This window comes from Arachis ipaensis, chromosome B09 (assembly GCF_000816755.2).
Source record: "Arachis ipaensis cultivar K30076 chromosome B09, Araip1.1, whole genome shotgun sequence".
Lineage (NCBI taxonomy): Eukaryota > Viridiplantae > Streptophyta > Magnoliopsida > Fabales > Fabaceae > Arachis > Arachis ipaensis.
Genome location: NC_029793.2, coordinates 23,321,658 through 23,329,513, shown reverse-complemented (window position 1 = coordinate 23,329,513; position 7,856 = coordinate 23,321,658). Strand labels below are relative to the sequence as shown.

At 33.2% G+C, this 7,856-nt stretch overlaps 1 pseudogene; it reads left to right on the top strand.

Moving 5' to 3' along the window:
- On the top strand, nt 287-3,339 carry LOC107615291 (annotated as a pseudogene).

Sequence of the window (7,856 nt, the reverse complement as noted above, 5' to 3'; positions counted from 1 at the left end):
TGAAAGGCGTCAAACCCATCCAGCCTAAAACCCAGGAACCGCCAAAAGATCCATGACTGGAGGAGCTGCAACGGACCGACTAACTTAACCACATTCCTAAGCATCGGTATAACCATGATAAAGCAGTAGATCCCCAGCTGTATCCACCCATATCCTCCAATCTTGCAACGTATGGTAGCCACCGGATATGCATGCGTGTACCGGACTTGTCACCGAAGAGCTGGGTGGATAATAGCATCATGATGTGTGCCCTCGCGTACCTCCTAACTCTCTCCTCGTCTGTGTCATGGGGAAGGTGACTGAACGTCTCCTGCATCCAAGTGCACTTCACCATGAACTTGTCGATGCAGTTCGCCGAAGGCAACACACCCAACAACTCGTGGAACCAATCCCATGCAGGTCTCCTGCCATCAATGAACCGCTGGAAATCTGTCAAACATCTGCTGACGTAATGTCCGTCGATGGGAAGCCCTAAATGGTACGCAACATCCTAAAACGTAATCGTGCACTCTCCGAATGACATATAGAAAGTGTGACTCTCGGGCCATCACCGCTTTACAAATGCACTGACCAGCGGCTTATCCAACCTAAACTAGTAGTCGTTGAGCCTCGCAAGGAGGGCTAAGCCGGTCATGTGCAGGTATGGTATGATACTGTCATCTAGGGTCATACCATGCTGCCTCCTCATGCTGGTAATAAATCGATGTGGCTGTACCGTGACAAAAAAAATTTCTTTTAGAACCACCACAAGTTACATTAAATAAATTAACAATTTAATAAAATTAAACTACATTAAATAATTTGATAAATTAATCCTCAATAATTTAATCCTAAATAATTAATCCTAAATAACCCTAAATATATTAATTCTAAATAAATTAAACTAAATTAAATTATTAAAAATTTTAACCAACCCAAACTAAATAAATTTTGAACGACTTAGATTTTTAACTAAATTACTAGGCCTTTAACCTAAAGCTTAAGAATTACATTAAATCTAAAAAATTAAACTAATTTACATTCTTATTTTATTTCTACTACCTATTTAACCTAACATTAGAAACCTAACTAAACTCCTGGTGAGGGTATTTTTGTCCAAAAAAATAAAAAGAACGATTTTAATACGAAAAAAACTTTAATGACGATTTTAATTCGAAAATTACAAGAGGGACGATTTCGATTCTGGCCCTCAACGTTAGGGACCAAAATCGTACTTATCCCAAAATTTTAACCAACCCAAACTAAATAAATTTTGAACGACTTAGATTTTTAACTAAATTACTAGGCCTTTAACCTAAAGCTTAAGAATTACATTAAATCTAAAAAATTAAACTAATTTACATTCTCATTTTATTTCTACTGCCTATTTAACCTAACATTAGAAACCTACCTAAACTCCAGAAAAGCTACTAATCTAGTTAATCACTACTTTAACTAAGCATTGTTAATCAGTAAACAACTAATCTAACTACCATTTGTAGTTTAATCACAATAGTGCATATAAAAAAAAATTAGATTTGGGAATGTTGTTTTTAGAAATAAGTCATTGTTCTTTCCAAGCTAATATTGGTCATGGCAGCTGAGTTTCTTGGATAAAGATTTGGGAATGTTGTTTTTACCTTAAGCTAAATTTTGTTGCTACCCTTCAATTCCTCTTCTTTCAATTTATGAAGGAGGTGCTTATCAAGAGTCTGGTCGAGTTTAGTGTGCCAAAGACATAGCAATCCCAGCAAGGGCTTGTGCATGGATGCCTCATGGTTTCATGAGTGTGAATACATCATTCGGAGCTAGGAAAGCTTTATTAAGATCCCTTTATGAGCAGTGTGCTTCATGTGGTATTGATTTTGGTAATTGAGATACAATTTATAGTCAATTTATATATGTGATATATCATTATACTCATGTCTCAGATAAATTTAAGCAATATAATGCATCAACTTTCCTTCTATACACTATGTGTATTATTTGTTTTTGGGAGATTGTTGTTTAGGAAGAGTGAGATAGAGTTGATATTTTAGTGGTTCTATAACTTTCAGTCAGTGTTTTCATATATCAAATTTCAAAGCTTCTAGTTCAACTAAAATTAAGAAAAGGATTATCTTTTGGCCACACTTTTAAAAATAGTCAACCATGGATTATGTTTTCATTTGTTAGAGAGGTGAGTAAATCTTGAAGATTAGATTGATTATTTTTTATGTACTAATTAGGGGATACTTTGAATTAAAAAAGGTAAAGAAGATTATCTTTGTTTATTCATGTATGAAGAAATTACTCAATGGTATTTAAAATTTAGCAACTAGTAATGTGTTTTATACTTGCAGTGAAACCCGACTGTGTATTTGGTGATGACTTGGATTTAAGTGAAATAAGCTATGTATCAAAGGTATTATGCAATTTCCTTTACTCCTGATCAGTAAATATCTTGCCAGATTCATTGACCAATTTACAATGTGACACCAGCCATGGCCAAGGATGTTATTGGACTGGTCAGCATGTATCGTATTACAGGAGATGAATGGGATACATGGTGGGATGTAAAAGGTCACTTCGACGTAACGAGGTTATTAAATTGATAAATTTCAGTTTGGGTGCTTGCATTATATCACTTATTATTACCTTTCAATAATGATGCTTCTCCATCCTTGGCTATACAATAAAGATAGTTTATTCAATTTTGAATCAGGGATTTTGCAACTGCTAATCTGATAGGAGCAGCTGGCTTAAATGGGAAATCCTGGCCTGATTTGGACATGCTTCCATTTGGATGGCTAACAGATCCTGGTATTATATAGAAATTACTTTTTGTTAGATACCCGAATCATAAAGCACTAGAACTATGGAGGATTCTCATAAGACATATTTATTCTGTTAATATGAAGATATTGTTGCTTCACTGATTCTGTTTGTTTACAAACACAAAAGATGTTTAAATCATCTATCATTGATAATTGCTACAAACTCGTTTTAAAAATGATACTCATGGTAATGTTGATGATCATCAAAATCCAGTAGGTGTAAATGAAGGTTCACACAGGTATTGTAGACGCAATCTAGAAAAGCAAAAGACACAGGTATTTGTAAAAGCACAATTAAGTTGCTTTCCCACATTGTCATGCAAATTTTGATGTGTAACATGTATTATCAGTACACAGTGACTGGTTGTATTGACTTACAGATAATACTTTGGGCGATAGCAAAGTCTCCCCTAATGCATGGAGGGGATCTGCGAAAAATGATCCTACAACATATGGCCTTATCACAAACCCTATCCTTCTAGACATCAACTCTTTTAGCCCAAACAATATGGAGGCATGTGAGCTTTATGTTTGTAATGGATGATTAGTAATCATGAAGTTTCATATTTGTAGTTAAGTATGTAAAGGAAATAGATAATGTAATAGTTGTTGGATTTGTAATGCATGTATTACAAATTTATGGGTAGTTGTTATGACTTTGGTTTTTTGTTAGAGCTTGTCATGTTATCAACCATTATATTTGGTGTACAAGTTTATGAAGGTTTTATATTGTTAATAGTAATTAAAATTGTTATGAAGGTTGTATATTGTAAGACCCCAAGTTTTCGAAAATTAAATAATTAGCTATTTATGAGTTATTATATTTGTTGAATTTTGTTTTTAAGAAAATTATTTCTAACAAAAATAATTAAATAGAATTTTATTATTATTAAAATTTAATTTGATTATAACTTATTCTATTAGTTTGAATTATTTATTAAAAATTATTTTAGTAGACAAAATAAAAATTTATTATTATTATTATTATTATTATTATTATTATTATTCGCCGAAACCATTAAGGAAACAAAAAGTAAGAAAAAACTAGGGTAGCTTGTATTAATACATATATGTAAATATATGTTAATATCATGACACATGTTTCATTCCTTATTAACTAATGACACGTATAATGCTTTAATCACCACAAAACTTCACTTATCACAATCATCTTCCCTTCTATTCATTATTCACCGAGTGAACTTGGGAGAAAGAAGAAAGAAAGACCGAAAGAGCTTCCATGGAAACCATGAGTTTTCGGCTCCAATTTCTTGAGATCCGTAACTCTAATAAAAAATTTAATCCGGTAAAAGTGTTTGTATCCTCCTCTTCTACATATTGGCGTTATTTTTATCCGGTAGAAGTTAACGGTGACATAGTTCTTCTTTCTCTTGAGTTCGGTCAATTGGAGTTTTAGGAGGCACAGACGATTCTTAACGTTTTCTTCTTCAGCAGTTCGGTCAGAAAACTTTTCCGGAAGTTCCGTTAGTTTGATTTCGTATGGAGGTAGGGTTTGGTAACTTTATAATAATTAAATGTGAGTTTGATAAGTGAATGTTGATTTAGTTGATTATTGCTTGAATTTGAATGAGTTTATGTTAAATTATTGTTGAATTATTGTTGTTTGCTTGAGATTTTGATTCAGTAATGTATGAACAACTAGCTGGGATGCTTTGATTATTTTGGGAGTAAGAAATGGAATTTTCAAAAGCTTTAAGAAATATATTAACTGATTTTGAATTATTAAAGAAATGTTTTTGTTGCTGGAGTCGGTTGGATTATTAATTGTTTTAAAGATTTTGGAGAATGGCATAAAGATGTGGTTTTAGTTTTAAAAGAAAAAGAGAAGATAAATCGGCACGTGTACTTATGAAATAATTAAAAGGTCACAAGAGGGTGACGGAGAGTAAATAGTTATAGTGTCGTTGTGAAAAAGTTAAGCTGTGGGCTTGATGTGTGAGTAATTGTACGGGAATCCCGTGTATATGGAATGGCTTCCAGGAGGAAGTAGCACATGCTTCAGCTGGAGAATCAGCGCCTGCAAGTACTTGCAGAGGTCATGTTCGGCATACTTCAGCTGGAGAATCAGCGCCTGCAAGAAGTGGAAACTTGCAGAGGTTATGCCGCTGGAATGCCTTATCTGACTTGCGAGTCGGATTGCGTCGGGTGCGGGTCGAAACCGACAAATGAGCTCATTACCTGCGATAGGAATAGACATGCATCATGCTTGTTTGCGCATATCTCTGTGCTATGTAACTCTGTGATTGTGTGTGTGTGCTGCATGACTGATTGACTTCTGAGTTCTTTTATTATTCATGCTTATAAGTGTTTTGTTGTTAGTTGCAATCGGTTAATAATGGCAAAATGAACTTAACTTCTAACCCCGACCCTACTAAGAACTTCCCAGTTCTTACCCCCTATCTCCACCCCCTTTCAGCTACAGGTGCAAATGCTCATTGTCAAGTTACGGGAGCACAGAGGAATATGTTTATAAGTTGAGTTGTTAGGATTTGTTTTCCCCTCGCCTTGTTAGTTAGAGTTTTTAGAGGAGTAGGATTTGTTTTTGGGAATCTTGAAATAAGTTTATGTATTTAATACTATGTGAATATATATACTTTTGTGATTTAGTGGCGTAAAATAAAGTCTCTTTTCGTTTTCTTAATTAAAGTTTCGGTTCGTATTCGCGAAGACTCAATATTAAATAAAGATAGTATATAATAAAAAGGTTTAGAGGTAAGTAGCACTCGGACTTTTAGTACGATCATGAGGTGCTAAAAGTTAGGGTGTTACATATATTGTCTAAATTTTACATTATCTATGAATTTTGTTAGGTTTTATTACGAAGATTAAAAAAAACAATTGAACTTGGACAAACTTATAGCCACGCTTTGAAAGCGTAGCTATTCCGTACAGTAGCCACTTTTCACCATGCTTTAAAGCATAGCAATATCTCTAGTTACTGGCACGCTTTTAAAGCGTAGCCGTATTTTGCTACTGGCACGCTTTAAAAGCGTAGCCATATCTCTTGCGACTTTGCCACACTTTAAAAGCGTAGCCATATCTCTAGCTATTGGCACCCTTTAAAAGCGTAGCCATATCTCTCGCTATTGTCACACTTTAAAAGCGTAGCCGTATCTAACTACTGACACGCTTTAAAAGCGTAGCCATATCCTCTCGCATACGGCAACGCTTAAAAGCATGACAATAGATAAAAGCGTGGCGGCAAAAAAAGCGTGGCCATAGGTCACCAAAAGCGTGGCAATAGAGCAACCGGCATACTAGCAGATGTGACCCTTTCAAAAAATGTAGCGAAAAACTATCGTTACGCCTTTTCCCACTTTTTGCCATGCTTTAAAAGCGTAGCAAAATTATGGTTTTCTTGTAGTGTACCATGGTGCTATGTACACATGTTCTAAGTATTTTCATTAAATTGTAAGGTATACCAATTATGATAATTCTTTAATTATAAGCTTATTTTATGAATGATTTCATTTTATTTGAAATTTATTTTATTTTCTTTTTTTTTTATCAAAGAAAGTAATATATGATGAACGGATCCAATCAGTGGAGATCGAATATTGGATCTAAATTTGAAGATTTGGAGACAGTGATAATATTATTTTGCTTCAAGATGCTAAAAATGATTCATGTGCATCATGATTTCTTTTTTTTTTTTTTGTCTATGCATATAATGATTTGATGAAAAGATTAAAAAAAAACCCATCTATCTTCACTAACGACCACAAATTTCCATTCTTAAATATTGTACGTGAAGATTGTGTTGCAAAATCCCTTATGTAATTAAACAAAATGTTTGTTAGTCTTTGCATTGATAATATATTACCAATATCTCAAGTTATAAATAAAAGTCAAGTCATATAAAAACATTCTTGAATCATGCATTAAACTTATTTTAACAAAAAATAATTAAAATATACAGCGAATAGCGGAAACTTAATGTAATAGTTGGAGTTGAAAGTTTATTCTAAATTTTCATTAATTCTCCTTTCTTATTTCGCATGTTCATGTAATTTTTGGTAAACTTATGTATAGCTAAAAAATTAAATTTAAAGAAAATTCATATGGATAATTACCTCCTTAAGTACAATAATAGAAATTTTTGGTACTTTATTGAAGTGATTTCGGTACAATAAAAATTATTGATACCAAGCAACGATTTTTAAAATGGCATTGATAAGAGAGAGAAGTCATTAGCCCTAAAACTATATATTTAGAGAATACATAAGAATAACAAACTCCGTGATGTTTTAAGCTTTTTCAATCATTCTATTTATAATGGTTCTACAAAGTATAGTTATCAGAACCGAATCGGTAATTAACCCAGTCATACGATCGGATCACTGGGTCAACTGGTGAGTTATTGATTCACCTGGTTGACCCATTCATAATTAAATAAAAATATAAAATTATAAAAATAAAATTAAAATTAAAACTTAAAACTTAAAATACATATCTTTACAAATATATTAATAACAATCAAGTATCAAGTATCAATTCTTAGATATAGTTTATAATGCAAAAGAGATAATAAATTAGTCACTAGTACAAAATACTTTCTCAATTTAAATGAGAGAGAGAGAGAGAGAGAGAGAGAGAGAGAGAGAGAGAGAGAGAGAGACATAACATAATCGATATATCAAATTTGGTATCCATGTGATTCCATATTTAAAAAGATGAAAGTAAAATAAAATTCAATCAAGGTTTATTACATAATTATCTTTTGTCACATATAGTAAGGAAGGGGGCGCTACATTTACAATGTCCCCTGTTCGAACCTTACATCTAACATTTTTTAGTTTAATTTCTGTTACTATTGAAGTAGACATGCAGAGCTCTTTTGGTGGTTCAGCGGCACGCAAGTGCATCGTGGAGCGCGGGACAACAAAGTCCGCTCCAAATCATCAATCGGTCAGACTACCAGTTCATTGGTTTTTCAGTCAAACTGACTGGTCCGGTCCAATTCTGATAACTAGGCTACAAAGAACAAAAAAATGCTGACATAATTCATGGCAAATATGGAAGGACAATAAACAAAAATTT